Source organism: Acinonyx jubatus, chromosome D1 (genome assembly GCF_027475565.1).
Source record: "Acinonyx jubatus isolate Ajub_Pintada_27869175 chromosome D1, VMU_Ajub_asm_v1.0, whole genome shotgun sequence".
In the NCBI taxonomy this organism is placed as follows: Eukaryota; Metazoa; Chordata; class Mammalia; order Carnivora; family Felidae; genus Acinonyx; species Acinonyx jubatus.
Window position 1 is genome coordinate 108,514,486 of NC_069390.1, and position 19,423 is coordinate 108,533,908.

The 19,423-nt window shown below is 37.3% G+C and overlaps 1 long non-coding RNA gene across 1 annotated transcript in view; it reads left to right on the forward strand.

Annotated features, from left to right (window-relative positions):
• Positions 1-19,423, forward strand: part of LOC128311963 (uncharacterized) — a 75,482-nt gene that overhangs the window by 17,313 nt on the left and 38,746 nt on the right. The gene's annotated exons all lie outside the window — the stretch shown is intronic.

The window sequence follows — 19,423 nt, forward strand, 5'->3', positions numbered from 1 at the left end:
AGAATGAGAGAAACACGACAGTACCTAGAAGATCACACACCTCTGGGGATTAATGACCCTGTTGTCTGGGCTCAAGCTGCTGCACCTGAAGAACGCCTAACATGGGATTTCACCACAGAAGAAGGACAAGCCCACATCTGATGATACCAGGAAGCCCTCTTTCAGGGAATCTGAGCTGGAGCCAAAAAGCCTATGAACATGACTAAAATATCATCAGTCACCCAGCACCCTGGGGAGTCTCCCGGAGACTACTATGAAAGATTATGTGAAACATACCGTGTATACACCCCGTTTGACCCTGAGGCACCAGAAAGTCAATAAATGGTAAATACCTCTTTTGTGGCACAGGCTACCCCAGATATCAGAAGAAAACTCCAGAAGTTGGAGCGCTTTGCTAGGATGAATATCACTCAGCTGATAGAGGTTGCCAATAGTTTTCATGAACAGAGAATTTGCAGACAAAAGAGAAATGGAGAGAAGACTAAAAAATAAGGCCACCCTTCTCACAGCAGCACTAAAAGAAACAGATGGTGCAAAGATGGGAAGACCCCAACCACTAAAAGGGGGGAAGCCCAGAGCCCCCTTAACAAAGGACCAATGTACATACTGCAAAGAGAAAGGACACTGGAAGAATGAATGTCTGAATTGGAAGGGACCTCAAAACCCAGCCAATATCGGGAGGATCCTCGAGGCAAGAACTTTGTTGGTCTGGCCAGGATAGAATCGGACTGAGGGTGACCGGGCTCTTTCTCTCTTGGCCCGCATGAGCCCACAGACAAAATGAAGGTAGGGGGCCAAACAATAATTTTCATGGTTGACACTGGGGCTGAATACTCCATTGTTAGTTCCCCACTGGTGCCCTACAGCCAAAAGATGGCAACCATACTTGGGGCTACTTGGACATGGGCAATGCAACAGCCCTTCTGCCAAGCTCGTCAATGTGAACTTGGGGGTCCCAAGGTCCGGCATGATTTCCTCTACTTATCTGACTGTCCGATTCCTCTCCTGGGCCAGGATCTGCTCTTCAAACTTGGGGCCCAGGTAACCTTTGAACCCACTGAACACACTAGTCTCCAATTAAACCCAAGGCAGAAGGAAACCCTGGTCTTGGTGATTACCCTGCCAAGGGAAGAAGAATAGACAGTATTCTGTGCCAAGGCCCTACCCTGTGGCCCCTCAGAATTCAGGCTTACATTCCTCTCTGTATGGCCTGAAGATAACCCACCTGGACTAGCTTGGAGTTGGGCCCCCATCATTGTTGACCTGATCCCTGGAGCCCAACCTCAGAGACAAAGGCAGTACCCCCTTCCACTCGAGGCTAGAATGAGTATATAAGAGCACCTGACCAAGCTCAGAGAAGCAGGTATTCTAGTTGAGTGCCAGTCAGCTTGGAATACCTCACTCTTGCCAGTCAAGAAGTGAGGAGGAGGATACTGACCAGTACAGGATTTGAGGGCCATTAACAAAGTGACTGTTTCCTTACACTCAGTGGTTCTAAACCCATATACTCTCCTCAGCCAAATTCTGGGGTCATGCTAAATGGACACATCTTTGTCCTGTCATCTATTGGAAAACACCTAGTGAAGGAATATCACCAACTCACATACCTAGGGAAAACTGCGCTAGAGGCCCTCCTCAAAAAGTACTACTATATCATCCAGCTGCCGGCATTATGGTGACCTGTCAGTGAGCAATGTGTAACCTGTGCCAAAAACAATGTTTAGTCTGCCCTACAGCCCCTCTCTTGCACACAAAGGATGGGAGCCACCCCTTTCGAAGACTTAGAGGTGGACATTACCAACCTACAACCAAATAAAGGGTTTAGGCACTTTTTTGAAATAATCTGCACATATTTAGGATGGGGCAAAGCATTCCATAGCAGAGTGGAACAAAGTTGCAAGGTGGCCAAATCTCTTCTATGGGAGATTGTGCCTCAGTTTGGTCTACCCTTAACCATACACAAGATAATTGACCTGCATTTGTGGCAGACATACAAACCCTGACAAAGTCCTTCAACATTACCTGAAAACTACACACTGCTTTCCGACCCCAGAGCTCAGGGAAAATAGAGTGGATGAATCGCACCCTCAAGGAAACCCTGACTAAGTTCCACCAAGAGACTAATTTCCCATGGCCAGATTTACTACCGCTGGCCCTCCTGCATGCCCGATGCATGCCTGGGCACTAGGATTCTCCCCTTTTGAGTTATTATATGGGTGACCCCTCCCCTCATTTTTAGGAAAACTCCCAGGAGACCTACACCAGATTGGAGACAAGGGAATAAGAGAATAGCTCCAGACCTTGGGGGCAGTCCTAAACAAGTTACAGAGATACACCATAGAGAGGGCCCAATTTCCTTAGGGACTCCTTTTCACCCCTTTCAGCCAGGAGATTCTGTATTCGTCAAAGATTGGAAGAGGGAACCTCTTAAACCACAGTGGACTGGGCCTCATACTGTTATTCTAACAACTCCTACAGCCCTTAAAGTTTCAGGTATCAACCCATGGGTCCATCCCTCCAGAGTTAAGAAGGTCAGCTCAGAAGAACCCACAACTTGGCGAAGTGATCCAGCTCCAGTCAACCCACTTAAACTGACCCTCAAAAGGGAAACGGGCCCCTGAGACCTACACCCCTGCTCTAACCACACCCCAGAAGCTATCTGGCCTGCCCACAGCAGAAGCCTGAGGAATCAACACGCGAACCTAGCCCAGGGGTTTGGATGCAGCTCTGCCAGCCCTTGCCCCTTACTGGTGTCATAGCCCTGATCTTACTTCTTACTGTTGGGCTGATAGAGACTACACCAACAAGCTGGACATGGGACAAAACATGCTTGGTGGGTCTCACATACCTCCTCTGGATGGGAGGATTATTAAGAATTGCCTGCATATTAAGATAACCTCTCTCACCCTCACAATTGCCACTTATCCACTTTGCCCCCAGGATTGTTATACGACAATTAGGGAGTCAAGGGTGTTCAGTGCCTTCACCTCCCTCCACAAAGATTGCTACAAGGGAAAAACACACACTCTCTGTCAGTCACCTGGTGCCCCAAGGACTGAGTATTGGACCATAGAAATAACCCAAAATGTCAGGAACCCATGTCACAACAAGGGTCTCCAGAGAGGGAAGTGAGCTTGCTACACTTACCTTCCTCAATGGTGGATCTTGGACGGAGAAGGGGTACAAGACAGGGCCCTTCAGAAGGCTATAAAGGATACCCAGCATAGGGTAATACAAGCCATAAAGGTGACCACTTCCCCGGCAGCCTACCAGGGTTTGAACCTTTCAGCCCTCAATCAGATATGCTTACCAACACTACTACAGTGGGCCAACACTATTCTACAAGTCTTCCATAAAATAGATAATCACACCCAAACCTGCTGGATGTGCTTGCCCCACAGCTGGAGGGCTTACTTAGCCACTCCTATCCCTTTGACCTGAGAAGTTCCAGTTGTTCCTGTCTTAATCGGACCCCTGGCCACTGGGGTCCATCACACGAATGCCAACAATCTAATTGGTACAGTCCCTGAAGGTATGAATGGTACCTCTCTACGTGGAAGAAATATAACCTTAAAGAGGAATACAACCCTATGCTCAACCCCTGGGATGTTCTATCTTTGTTCTAATTTGGCCTACCAATGCTTACAGGCCAACTGGACTCAGATATGTTATTCTGAGGGGCGCCTGGGTGGCTCAGTTGGTTAAGTGACCGACTTCGGCTCAGGTCATGATCTCGCAGTTTGTGAGTTCGAGCCCCACATCGGGCTCTGTGCTGACAGCTCAGAGCCTGGAGCCTACTTCAGATTCTGTGTCTCCCCCTCTCTCTACCCCTCCCCTGCTCATGCTCTTTGTCTCTCTGTCTCTCAATAATAAATAAATGTTAAAAAAGAGAGAGAGAGATAAATGAAGACATGGAACAGGTAGAAGATTCTCTGGTAACCTTACAAAGCCAAATAAACTCTCTGGTGGCAGTGACCCTCCAAAATAGGGGATCCCTCAAACTCCTCACTTCAGAAGAAGGAGGAACTTTCATCTTTCTGGGAGAGGTCTATTTAATAAACCAATCAGGAATAGTTACAACTAAGGTTAAGGAACTCAAAGAAAGACTTCAACATAGACAACAGGAAAATATCAATCAATGGAAAGGATGGGATCTCCCAGATTTGACATCCTGGCTTCCTTCCCTAGAGGGTCCCCTCTTCTCCATAATTTTACTTGTATCCATCAGCCCCTGTATACTGAATGCCGTGGTACATTTTATTGAAAACACTTTTGTTCGCCAAACTACAGCACATATCTTAACCTTCTGAGAGTACCAACCTGTAAAACTGAAAGGTGATGCCTACTAAAAGTTTTTTTAAGGCATCAAAGGGGGGAATGTTGGAGAAGTGACTACAGTATGCCAAAGATGGCCAATGGGCATAAAACAAACTCTGGTCTCTAGCTTAGAGACCCCTCCTCCGTGTTCTTCCTTTGTTTGCTGCGTGCACGAAAATCCCCACAGATATGGAAGCTGACGAATATAAATTACCCTCCCCCCTCGCATTCAGGGCTCATATCTTTGGGAAAACAGTCTCCTCTGAGCCCACCGGTGTTAAATAAATTTCCAGTCCACGAAGATCTCTGAGTGCCGCTTGGTTTTTCCACCAGTGTTCCAGTCTGGTTCTGTAACATTACCACATTTTTATTTTTGTTAGCAGGAAAGAGTGCACCTGAACTAACAAAGGAGGTGTCTCCTACCATAGATCAGATACCATTGACTGCTAGAGTGACACATTCTTGGAGGGGAGGGGGGATTGGCCCTTTGAGTTACAAATTGTTCAGAATCTTTCTTTAATTGGTCCTTTTGTTTTAGCTGGTAGCTTTCAGTCTCAGTTAAATTAAAAGCTGAAGAGATGTTTGGAATTCATTGTGTACCTCCTCAGTTTTAATGATGCATTTAATTCATATTAACATTTTTCACAAGTATTCAGTGTGAAACTATCACAGCAGTAGTTTTAGAATACTTTACTGCCCACCCCCCAACCAAAGTTTCCTGTGCCCATTTGCGGTCAATCCTTGCTCCTACTCCTGACCCCAAGCAACCACTGGCCTACTTACATCTATATAGATTTGTCTTTTCTAGATCTTTCTTAAAAATGTAATCATACAAATATGTAGTCTTTTTTGGTCTAGCATAATGTTTTTCAGGTTCTTGTGTGTATGCGTAATTTGTTCACTTTTAGTACAATGTTCCATTGCATATATATATACTGCGGTTTTTCTGTTTTGTTTTGTTTTGTTTTTACACATTTACCAGCTGATAGACACTGGATTGTTTTCAGATTTTGGCTGTTGTGAATAATGTTGCAATGAACATCTGTGTATAAGTGATTGTGTTGGATATATTTCCAGTTGTCCTTGATAGATTCCTAGCAGAGGAATTACTGTGTCATATACTAAGTATACATTTAACTTTTTAGAGAATTGCCATGCTGTTGAACAAAGAGGCTATGCTGTTTCACATTTGAGCAACATATGAGGCTTCACGCTTCTTCACGTTCTCACCAACACTAGGTATTGGCATTCTTTTTGATCATGACCATCCTGGTGGATGTAAAGTAGTATCTTGGGTTTTAGTTCACATTTCCCCGATGACTGATGATGGTAAGCATCTTCTCTTGTGCTTATTAGCCATTGGTATAATTTCTTTGGTTAAATGTCTAATCTGATATTTTGCCTATATCTGTTGTTTGTCTTCCTACTGAATTTTTTTTTAAACATACATTCTGGATAAAGTCTTCAAAACTTACTGTCTTTTGAAGCACAAAGATACTGTGATAGTATCATTATTTTCTTTTAGGAAGCTTGCTTTTGGTATGATATCTCACAAATCTTTATATAACTCAAGGCCACAGATTTTCTCCTTTGTTTTCTTCTAGATGTTTTATGGTTTTAACTCTTACATTTAGATTTGTGATTCATTTTGAGGTATATTTTGTGTATGCCATGGGGCCCAAGTTTTTGTTTTTATTTTTTATTTTTTTGCACGTAGATTTCCAGTTGTCTCAGCTCAGTTTTTGAGAAAACTATCTTTTCACCATTGAATTGCCTTTGCAACTTTGTCAAAAATCAATTGATTGTACATTTTTTCTTGCCTTTCTGTTCTTTTTCACTTTTTAAAAATACCTAACTGTTTAGTGATAACACAGTGTCTTGATTACTGGATCAAAATAAGTTTTGCAATTGGGTATTTTAAGTCTTCCAAGTGTGCTCTTTTTCAAAGTTGTGTTGGCTGTTCTTGGTCCTTTGTATTTCCACATAAAGTTTAGGATACCCTTGTCAATTTCTAAAATAGCTTCTAGTATTTTTATAGGGATTTCACCAAATTTGTAGGTTTATTTAGAAAGAAGAGCTGTCTTAAAATACTGAGTCTTCCATTCCATGAAGTTATCTCTCTCAGTAAATATAGATCTTTTTTAACCTTTGTCAACAAAGGTTTTATAATTTTCTGTGGACAGGTCTTGCACTTTTTTGCTTTTTTGTTGCTTGTTTCTTGATACGACAAAGACAATGTTTTTAAATGGTATTTTTATATATAAATACAAATTATTTTGGTATATTGATCGTGAGACCTATGGTCTTACTAAACTCATATACGAATAGTTTACTATTACACAATAGAAAAAATGCAATGGGGAGGGCTTTAGGATTTTTTACATAGGAGGTCATGTAGTCTGAGAGTTAAGATAGTTGTCCTTCTTGGTTTTTAGTTTGTCTTTCTTTGTCTATCTCCCTCCCTATATCTCCCCCTCCCTCCTTCTCTCTCACTCCTAACCTTTGTCCTGGCTAGAACCTTCAGTACAGTGTTGAATAGAAGTGGTGATAGTGGATATCCTTGCCTTTTTCTGAACTTAAAAAGTAAAGCATTCAGTCTTTTGCCATATGTATGATGTTAACTGTAGGTTATTTATGTTCTTAATAAGATGGAGAAAATTGCTTTCTATTCCTAGTTTGTTGAGACTTTTTATCATGAATAGGTGTTAGGTTGTGTCTAGTCTATTTTCTTTATCTATTGAGATGATCATGTGGTTTTGCCTTTCTCTTAATATGAGATACTAATGATTTCCAGATGTTGAACTCAAAATCTTGAGATAAACCCCACCTGGTCATGTATATGTTATAAACGTTTTTATATGTTGCTAAATTTGGTTTGCTGATGTTTTGTTAAGGATTTTTGCATCTTAGTAGATGAGAGATATTGGTCTGTAGAATTTTTCATTTCTTTAAAAAAAATTTTTTTTGCAATGTCTTTGGCCTCAGAGGATGAGTTGGGAAGTGTTTGTTTTTATTCATTTTCTGAAAGACTTTGTGTAGGATTGTTACTATTTTTTTTCTTTGAATGTTTGATGACTAGATATTGTTTACATGGTATATATATATATATATATATATATATATATATATATATATATAAAATCTTTTCACTTTCAACCTGTGTTTGTCTTTGAACTTGAAGGGTGTTTATTTCAAATAAAGTTGACTTTCACTTTTTTAATACACCCTCATAATCTCTGTCTTTTGACTGGATTGTAGTGTATTCACATTTAATGTAATTGTTGACTTGTTTGGAATTACATGTACTGTTTTGTTTTCGATGTGTCTCATGTTTCTTTGTTCCTATGTTCCTATTTCAAAAAGAATTCTTTCGTATTAAATGAATACTTTATTATGATACTTAAATTCCTTGATTTTACAAATATATTTTAAAATTATTTTATTAGTGGATGCTCTAGAGATTACAATGCATAATTTAGCTTGTTACAAGCTCTTTCAAATTAATGCTGCCCTGGTGTTGGTAGACAGTTCTGTTCTTAGATAGTTCCATTCCTTCTCTCCCACTACCTTTTGTGGTGTAGTTTATGTGTTATAAACCTAGTTATATGTAATAATTGTGACTATTATGTATAAGATAATAATTACATATAATAATTACAACTATATGTTTTTTAAAGGAATTAGGAAAAGGAAGCAAAACTATATTCCACTGTACTATATACTATTTTTTTTAAGTTTTAATTTAAATTCCAGTTAACAAACAGTATAATATTAGCTTTAAATATACAATATAGTGATTCAACATTTCCATGCATCACCTGGTGCTTATCATGACAAGGGCTCTCCTTCATCCCCATCACCTATTTTACCCTTCCCCCACCCACCTCCCCTGTGCTAAACATCACTTTGTTCTCTATAGTTAAGAGTATGTTTCTTGGTTTGTCTCTCTTTTTTTTCATGAATGCTCATTTTTGTTGTTGTTGTTTCTTAAATTCCACATATGATTGAAATCATATAGGATTTGTTTTTTCTCTGACTTATTTCACTACCATAATACACTCTGGCTTCATCCATGTTGTTGGAAATGGCAAGATTTATTCTTTTTTATGGATGAGTAATATTCAATTACACACACACGCACACACACATATGCATATATACTTACATACGTATACATATACCATGTCTTCTCTATCCATTCATCAGTTCATGGACAGTTGGGTTCTCCATAGTTTTACTATTGTTGATAATGCTGCTATAAACAGTGGGGCAATAACTGAGGGCTGATGGGGGGTGGGAGGGAGGGTAGGGTGGATGATGGGTATTGAGGAGGGCACCTTTTGGGATGAGCACTGGGTGTTGTATGGGAACCAATTTGACAATAAATTTCATATATTTAAAAAAAAAGAGTGGGGCATCCAGTTTAATTTCTTAGTTTCTGTCTTTCTCTCTTCCTTTGTTTCTCTCTTTCTTTTTTTAATGAATAAAACTACATATTTTTTTGGCTACTGAAGATTTTTCATCACATTATTTCAGTCTGTTACTGGAATCTTTTTATTAAGTTTTTTATTATGAAATAATTTATACTTTGTACAAAATGCAGATCATGAAAAAATCTATTTTTATTATTAGTACTTTGAAATAATACTGATAAAATTTTGATATACTTATTTTTACTTTTTCCTATAAATCTCTTTTTTATATAGTTTTAGATAATTTGATTTAAAAATTGTTTCTCTGATAACAGAGTAACATGTGCCAATTTAGTCTTTATAGTTTTTTTTTCAGATAGTCATTAGTGCAGTTACTCTTTTGTGTGTCATTTTTTGGTTACTCAGTAGCAGTCTAACATACTTTAGCACATCTACTAACTCTATCCCTGTTAGTTCTCATGTAATTGTCTTCTGTGATCTTTCATTTATTCTTCTGTAAAAAATACTTACAGAGAAACTTCTGCCCAGGAACTTCTGTTCTGCACAAATAAAAGTCTAGTCTTTATCAGTCAACACTATTTGCATATTTCAATATCTCCTACTCTTCTACTTAACTTCATCCTTTTTTATAAATAGCATTGGTTGAAATCACAGGTGTATCTCTGGGTATATATATATTTTTATGTGCTTGTGTGGGAACCCAGAAATTGCAGTTGAACCACAAGGCCAGTATGTACCTTTACACATCCTTTTTTTTTCTGAGCATCAACTGAACCTGGAAGTCAATTGAATACTCCAAGATCGTTAGACAAACACTGTTGACATGTTAGTGTTGTTATGACTACCACAGGATGTGTCTCCTAAGAGAACACACATCAGTTGTCTTGGCAAGCTTCACCCTGTAGTCATCAAAAGAGGGCCACAGAGCCTGCCATTTACTATGTTACCTGTGTGGTGGGAAGGCAGCTTAAGTGTTCCTGCCTTCCTAAAGATTTCAGAGGCATGAAAACACAGTATACTAGATTGTCTTTTCTTCTTTATTCACATTACATCTTTACCCTTCAAGGATTCTGAGAGTTGTTATAATTGAGTTCCAGAACACTGATCTTGACAGACTTCTTGACTATGGAGGCAACTTGTAAGCCATTCTTTAAACTATATCTTCTTTATTTTTTCAAGTGGATTTTATGATAATACATAATGATTCTGATTCTGATTGAAACAATTAGCTCTATATGTGTCTTGTAGGGCATCCTCCTTGAACAAGCACAGAAGGGGTGTTGAGAGGCAGTATTGTGTGTGATTAAGAATGTCATCTCTACAGCAGAACTTTCCAAGTTTACACTGTCTCTGTCACTTACAGAATGAATATATATTCATTCATTCATGCAAAGCACTCAAAATAGTACCTGGACTATTGAAAGATATTAAGTCCCTTGCATGAAAATATTCATAAGAAAGATGTGGAAACTGCCTTCAAGTATTTGAATAGTTATCAAATAGAAGATACTATTTATGCCACTTTATTTCAGAAGGCAAAGCCAGGATAGAGCTGCAGATTATAAGGGAGTAGATTTGGTTTAGGATTAAGAGGAACCTTTCAATCATTAGATACATTTACAGTGGAGTGAGCTGCCATTTGAGATAATCAGCTACATAATACTTGGGAATTCAAAAATATATTAAATGATAACCTCTTAGAGATATTTTATCAAAGATTCAGAGAGGGAACCCAAAAATCTTCAGAGGTAAATAATACCACATTGTTTTTAAAATGCTATTTTATGGAATAAGAGTAGTACCTATATTTTTCTTTTTGTCTGTCAGTAACACCAGCTGACATTTGTTGTGCTTACCATTTGACGGGTGGCACTCTGCTAAGTTTTTTTTCTTCGCTAATTATTTTGAATACGGTTGACACATGATACTATGTTAGTTTCAATGCACAGCATGATGACATGATGAGTTTGAACATGCCACCAGCTCACCACAGGTGCAGCTACCATCTGACTGGAGCACTGCTTCAACCCATGCCCTCCACCTGTGTTGCCTACTCCCCTCCACTCTGGGGACAGGCAGTTTGTTCTCAGGGTTTACATATCTGTTTCTGCTTTATGTTTGTTGATTTAGTTGTTTTGTTTCTTTAGATTCCACGTATGAGTGGAATCGTACAGTATCTTTCTCAGTCTGACTTATTTCACTGAGCCAGAGTAGTATATATCTTACAGACATTCTGTGCTCTTATGAGGATAAGCTTTGATACCATTTTATTTGCACTCCTGAACAACTGATGAATTTGTGAAATAGACATTTTTGTAAAAGCTATAATTCTAGTTATCAATTCTTTTTCTTTTATTTTTTTATTTTTTTTAAGTTTATTTATTTTGAGGGAGAGAGAGAGAGAGAGAGAAAGTATGCAAGTTGGGGGGGGGGGCAAAGGGAGAAAATCCCAAGCAGCATCTGCTGTCGGCACAGACTCTGATGAAGGGCTCAAACTCAGGAACCTTGAGATCATAACCCAAGACGAAATCAGGAGTCAGATGCTTAACTGACTAAGCCATCCACGCATGCCAACAATCCTTCTCTTTTATAATGTAGTCTATGGTGTCCTTCAAATTTCAACTCACTAAAGTATCTTTGAAATGCCCCCTATATTTGGGCTCCAAGTTTAGCAGTCAGTTTCTGCTCCTCAAAATGCAATGAAAATTTGATTTGTATGAGCTGTTTTCTATTATGAATAGTAAAACATAGGAAAAGCTACCTTTACAACATTTTCAGCTTACAGGAGTACTGTATAAGAAAGTATTTATTTATGCCTTTTAGTATAAAAATTGAACCTCTAGGAAATCCTGAAATAGTAAATAATTCTTTAGGATATGAGTCTTTAGTAAGTTTTCTTGAGGCTTTTTAGTTATTAGAAAATCACAGTTTTCATTTTCTAATATATTGGTGGTTAAAGACTCTGATTTCTTATTAGGTTGATTTTATGCTGTCATACTTAAAAAAATATGAACTAGAGCCCTTGCTCATGTTCAATAGTGTTCCCCTGTTTTGTGAGAGAATGAATAGAGTTCACCACATTGTGTTTTTCTGAAAAGAATCGAAGTATTTATGTTTGAATCACATGATTGTCTTGGTTTGTTCTTACTTTTCCTTTAAGACAGTGTCTATGTTTTTCATGGGGGCTCAGAGGAGTCCAAATCTGATTTGAGTGCCAGAGACCAGCACATAAACAGAATTGATCTCCAAACTCTGTCCCTTTGGAGGAGACATCTAGAACTGTATTTCTTGTCAAGACAGACTAATCTGTGATGTTGTTTGTCACAGACTGAGTCTGGAGTTCTTCCTTGTCCAGCAAGAGAGTGGATGCAGAATTGAATATGAGAGAGGCTAATGTCCAGGAGGCGATGAGAGCCCTGAACAAGGGTTTCATCTCTGTATTTTTTGAGCTCACAAGATATTACCGACATGGTGAACATGAGGAAAACAAGATCTTACACATGTGAACATGAAGAAAACAACCAGACAGTAACCATTAACTTGTATGTGTAAGAAGCAAAGGGTCTGGGGGACAAGTGGAGTTTGTGATCAAGGTACATTGATACCAGATGGAAAGTAATTTCCTGCAAGTGATATAACAGGTTACTCATGATCCCAGTACAATATCTCACTAGCTTGTCTTGGGCGCTTTCACCCATGGTGGCAGCTTTGCACCCCAAGCTTTTTTTCCTAATCCATTTATGTAAGTAGAACCTATTTCCCCACAGTTGTTGATGGTTAATATTGAGAATGTTTATGATAACATGTACAATTCCTTAAAAGGATTGAGGCTTTAAGTTTTATGTCTCAAAATTATGAGTGAATGAATGTAATAATTCTCTATGGACTGTTGAACACCATCTTCAGACATACTTCTACTTTAGTAAAGATGTCATGGAATCTCTATATGTATGGAGAATTTATACTATGATTCTAGTACCTTGAATTTCCATATTTTCTAATTTAGATGATACTAGAAATATGATAAATGGACCTTTAATACTAGAATTTCAGTAAACAAGAGCAAGAAAGTAACTTTTATAAGTAATTTACATTAAAAGGGTTCTGTCCTATTCTGATGCATTTTCTAGGTAGGTTATATATTATTCTATTCTAAAGATCTTTCTGGGACTAGTTATGACAAGTAATTTTCAGTGATTTAATTTCCATTCAACTCTGGTCTGTAGTTTTGTCCATACTATGAGTTTATTATTCTGTGAAATAATTTACATTTTATTTTATACATAATATTTTTAATTTATGTAAATTCAAAAGGACAAAGTTTTATGAAGTTAGGGTCCTTATTTATTCCTTCCCAATTTACAGATAGAAATAATATCTAATAAATTATTTACAGGTTCTGTTTTCAATTTCTCTATAATCTTTTTGATTTTATGGGATTATGTATTTCATAGATTTTACATTGCAGTCTGTCAGTTTTTCCATTCATACTTTAAAAAAATTTTTTTATTGTGGTCAGAACATTTAACATAAGATCAACTCTCTAACAGATTTTTAAGTGTATACTACAATATTGTTAACCACAGGGCAGATCTCTAGAACTTACTGCTCTTGTATTACTGAAACTTTATTCCCAAGGCTATGCCTTTTTAAACTTGAATCCATATTGCTAAATTACAGAAGAGAATGAATAATTTCATCTCTATATGAGAAAAAGGATTCCAACGTTTTGTTTCTGATAGGGAACATTGGACACTATAAAAATGTGTTTGATTTTCTTAAAGAACACTACCTGAAGACATTACATATAGTTTGGTATATTTAACTTTCCTTAGACATTTCTCTGAAGAGATCAGCTCTTCCATAGTGAGACCTTGTGAGTGCTGCCAATATTCAATTTATAGGGCTGCCTCTCACCCCTATGATATAACAACTTAAAGTAATTTAATTTGAGAGATGTGTTCTCAGAGGCTTCCCTAATTCTAAATATAGAGTATATGTACAACTGCCTTGTTTCTCTTAACCACTCATTTGATCATTCCAAAGGAAAAAAGTATTAAGTGGGTCTGGTATGAAATGTTCTTTGTAATTTGAACAAGGGTCTGATCTCATGTTTCCTGGAGAAAAAAATTTCTCATAAATTTTGAAATGATTTTGTTATTTGTACAAGAATTTACTTCAGCACTTCATTATTTTCCTGTTTTTGCCCTTGATAATTCTTGAGTCATAATACCTAAATTACATTTACTTTTACCTATCTTAGTATCAAAGGTGTGAGGATTTTGTGGGTTAACTTTTGGATATGTTCCCTTCAGTCCATCTTTTACTTTAATTTTTAAAATTTTTTTTAAAATTTTGAAAAATTTTTTAATGTTTACTTTTGAGAGAGAGCATGAATGGCGGAGGGTCACAGAGAGGGGGGAAACACAGAATCCAAAGCAGGCTCCAGGCTCTGAGCTGTCCACACAGAGCCCAACGCAGGGCTTGAACTCATGAACTGAACCGTAAGATCATGACCTGAGCTGAAGTCGGTCACTTAACCAACTGAGCCACCCAGGCACCCTTCCCATCACTCTATCTTAATAGTAATTGCTCTCACCAACAAAAATGATTTATTTAAAACTTTTCAACTTCTTTTATTTGAGCTACTCCATTCCCCAATTTGATCTGTTTCCTTTGTCATTGTTTGTATTCAATGGTAGGGTTGGTTTTCTTGGTTTGACATAGTTGGGTTGACTATGACACTATTTTTACATATTGTAAGTTTGAGTATATTTTTCAAAATCACACTTTATGATAGAGAAGAAGCCTTCTAGTATTGATGGCACTAATGCCAAAAAGTCAGCTATTAGACCAACCATTGATTTACTTGTGAACTATTATGTATCATAGTATAGATGTTTCTCTTTATTTTTAATGTAAAGTGTCAAAAATCATTCCAGTCACCCTGTTAAAAATTAGGATAAACAATTATCTAATTATTTATTCCATTTATTTTCCCAGCAGAATTAATCAAGACATTTAAAAAATCTATTTTTATTTAACTTAAAGTAAGGCCTAGAATTCCTGATATTCTTTACCCTTTCAGATCTAAGGATAATTGACAACTGGTTCCATACCACCTGGTATAGAATTGGTCCACAGTAGGACAGAGAGGAAAATAATCTAAAATTCTACCACTGATGATACAGATATAAAATAGGTTTTGTGTGGCAGTTATTGTGAAGGATTAATGAAGTTAATTGAGGTTTAAAATTAACATGAATTTCTTTAAAATTAGTGACTTCCAGTTTCTGGTCAAAAATCTTAGTATATTAAAAAAAAGGTGATCTTTGGGACTAAACCTTTTGGAAACTTTCTGAGTTTTAATGTACTTTGGGAAAATAGCTTGTAATAGCGTGATGGGTTACATAATAGTTTTTTTACTACCCTTTCAAAGATTATTTTAATGGCAGTGATGATAGGGCGTGTTGAATGCTTTTGATAAAGCCCTCTTCCAAATATTTTCTGTGTATGATCCTGTTTAGTTACCATAACAACTCTGTGAGGTGTAGGTTCTATTACTAAGGACCACTTCATAGATAAGGAAAGCGAAGTACAAAGATGTGAAAACTTTTCTAAGGTTCTAGACCTAGTCCTTGCCAAAGTCAGTATTTGAACTCAAACAGTCCAGCTCCAGAGCCTCTCCTACAATATACAGCTTGGAATGAACATTATCAGCATATTCTGCTAAGGGAATATCAAACAGTGTATACTTTTTGAGCATTTATTGCAAAGGGGGTTGTTACAGGTACTCATAAAGTTCATATTCTCACAGATCAACTCACAGAGAAATAAGATAAATTTTTACCAAGGTCATAATTAGCACAAAAGATACAGAAAAGTTCTTCAATAACTTAACGTCAATCTGAACTTAGAATACTTTCTTTGAGAGGAGCTAATTTTGTTTTTAAATATCACATTTAGGTTATTCTTTTGATTGCCCTAGGAGTATAACTGTAGATGATAACAAATTGTATTATTGTTTTTATTTTTGAGTGGTATGAGCAAATTGTGCTAATTTAAGTTTCTTTCTCATCTGTTATAAAATACAGGAAAATCTAATACTACCTTGATGTATTTACATGATATCCTTAAAGTTTTTTTTTTTAATTTTTTTCCTTAAAATCTTAAGTCTATCATCCCCCTCCCTGTTTTATTCGGTAGAGTTCTGATATATTGTTACCCCCCCCCATTTCACATTTTAGTAGTTACTAAAATAAAAATTTTTTTAGATATTGCTTCCCAGTGCATCTTTTTTGCCATATGTTTTTTAGAAAGTTTCCAAAAGTTTGCATTTTCTGCCCATAGTTAATGTCCTCTTTACAATGGCATGTTTAGGCAAATGTGGCTTTGGGACCTCAAAAGTGCTGGCCTGGGACTACATCTGACCCAGTCACATATGTATGACCGGGCATCATACCTTGTCCTTTAGCTTCACGTGTGAGTCAGGCATGTCGACTTCCATTCATGACTCCATCCCCAACCTTGAGCCCCTGTCTGGCATGTCACAGGCACTCAGGAAATGTTTGCTGAGGGAGTGATTGAACAATTTTGTAATTCACTCTGTATTGTTAAGGCCAAAGTGTGAGGATACATGTGATGGCATTTTGTGAAGTACTGTTGGATTGGGAGGTACTTTTAGATAAAACCAATTCACTCTTTAACTAGTGGTCATATTTAAACTTTCACTGTTAACATAAAATAATTGGATTAATTAGACAATACTTCTCTAATTTACTTGCCATCACAATATGCCTGGCATAAAATGAAAGGGGAAAAAAAAGGATTACAAGTAAAATCGTAAGATTTTCAGTTTCAATCATTGCCTAAAACATAAATAATTCAAACTTATTATATATTTCCCCTTCTTTGTCTAACATGTTTCTACAATGAATATTCAGAATTTTGACCTTAAGTCCCTCGTCATTTTTCTTTGCCTTCTTTCCTTTCCATTACTGCCTGCATCTCTTCAGTCATGGTTCAGCACAAGACCATTAAGTGAACACTTAGTTCATTTCAAACCTTTGGAAGTACATATCTGAATAAGACACATTTCCAGCCCTTAAAGACTCTTACCACTCATTACTCATATTACATATATTTTTTAATTGTTGTCCGTTTCTGTGTGTCTGTCTCTCTCCTTGAATCATGAGTTTAAGAACACAAACTCTATCTTACACACCTGCATTTCTTTAGAACCCCATACAGTGCCTGGCCTAAAATGGGCCCTCAGTCATTGATCAAGTGAATAAGCTCACAGAGAGTTTATCCTTTATTAGAAAGGCCCATGTAAAACCATTTCATGCATAAGCCTCAATTCAAATTCTTCTTTCAGCTCATCAACTCGCAGTAAGAGGGCAGGTCTTTGTTATCACTATTTTATAGTTGAAGAAACAGAGGGCAGATGATAGAAATAATGTACCACGTGCTGTGCTAATCCCAGAATCATTTTCATGAAGAAAGCAACCTATGCAAAAGCTAATTGTTAAGAGTGTAGAGAGTTCAGCACTTTTCAAACTTTTATGGAATAAATATGTTTTTGGAGATGCACTGATGGGCACCTGATGACAAGATCCTAACTGGAAAAAGAAATGAGCATCTTTCTTAAATTCAGTAACTTGATTAATTCTTGAGAATGTACTGTGTACTAATCAGCGGGTTGGGCTTGACGTTAAGGACACAGTGATGAATAAGCCATCTGTTGTTAGTGAGTTTCCACCCCTGGAGAAAGGCAAGACCAAATTCAGTGTGTTAAATAGCCAATACATTGTGGTAATCCTTAAATGGAAGGGGTTGGTTTGTTCTTGGCTTGTCTCCTTGGTGACTGTTTATTAAGTTCTTATCATGAGGAAGGCCTTGGCCTAAACTCTTTATCTTACAGTCTCATTTAATTGTTCCAACAACCCTGTAAGGTCAAACCACTATTCCCATTTTACAGATAAGAAAATTGATTGTGTGAATATTATTTTGTAAGCTCATCAAAGACGGGACAACACATAGAGGAATTGGAGAAGGCAATTGAGAATAGAAGGATGACAGGATTATACTGGTCAAGAAAGACCCCTGAAAGGTACTGAAAGCATATTCTTAATAAAAGAGTTGCAGTTTAACACCAGAATTGCTCTAGTCTTTTAATGATCCTTGAAGCCATGTTTGGATTGCATTTTGTCTTGAGGATCACATTTCTGGCACGAATCCCTGGGAATATGAGGAAAGGGCATCTTAGAATGTTCCAGTTGGCTGTAAAAGTGGAAACATCTGAGGGATTTTTCTGGTCAGGTCCAGTAGGAACAGAAATCATAATGCAAGTTCGAGTCTTGGAGCATTTCAGGATATGGGTAATTGAGTTCAGTGAACTTGGAAATAATGATGAGAAATCCATAACAAGGTTTAAAAATAGGTGACTTCCATGCCCTGTCCCTGGCTTTTCCCATGGTGTCACATAATCACATGACAAGGCACATGGACTATGTAAGACAGGGTATATCACAGTTGGCCTTATAACATGATACTTTACTGGCTTTAGGACATGTTACATGTATTGAATCGATTATAAAATATGAAAAGAAAAATAAAAATTAGGTTCATCATAGGATTCTGAATATAAGGTACATTTCAGAAAAGTGGAGGCTCCATTGTTTTTTATTACTAGAATGTCATTGTGTTTGGTAGTTAATGAAGCACTGAAGTGTCATTATTTGAGCGTAATCGTAATAAGGACAGTCTGAATAAGAGAACTCATTAAATAGATATATTTTTTAAAAATAAATGGAATTTTCTTATGCTCAACTTTATTTGGTGTTTGAAAGAAACCACCAGGTTAATGTTCTGCTAGTGAGAGGCATCTTGCAGGACTGTTGGAGCGGCTATAAAAGAGTCATGTGTAATTATATTATACAAATGGCAAACAATTGGAAATATTTAAGCCATTAAACAGGGTTGAGTTCCTTTTAACAGATTAAAATTGCCCCGAAATAGTAATCCTGTTTATACTTTTAATGTGATTTAATAAACTTACACTTCACCCACACTCAATGATATATATTTTAAATTTTGAATTGGTGCAATGTGGTTTAATGACTTTTTGATTTTATTTCCCAGTGATAGAAATATAGCATTTACTCTGCATTTTTCCATGCTAATTAATCCAGTTCCACTCTAATCCCTCTAATCCTGGGTTGATCTGTCTGTCTTGAGTTTCTCTTCTTGTCCTGGGTAAATATGGAACAGCCTGACCTATTCTCAAGTTACCTGTTGAAAGATCATGAAACTAGGTGTAACTGTAACTCATTTGGGGGGGGGGGGATTAATTAAGAATTGTTGATTTTTTAAGTTCTTGCTTGTGTGGTATGATTTTAAGAAGTTGCATCGTCCAGTGTGCTCACCAATGGACAGGCTCTAATTTTGCCACTTGGTCCTTAAATGAATGCCATAGTCTACCTGTGGTCTGGCCTGGAAGGATTGGTAGTATTTGAGGTGGAAATGAGGCTTCTTCCATTAATGAAGCTAGTGATTTTTCTTTCTCCCTGTCCCCACCCTGTCCCAGGAAACAGGTGCTTTGGATTGGTAGTCACTTTCCATGCCCAGATCATTTTGTAGCAAATTGTTTTAAATAAGGTCTTCTGTCTGCC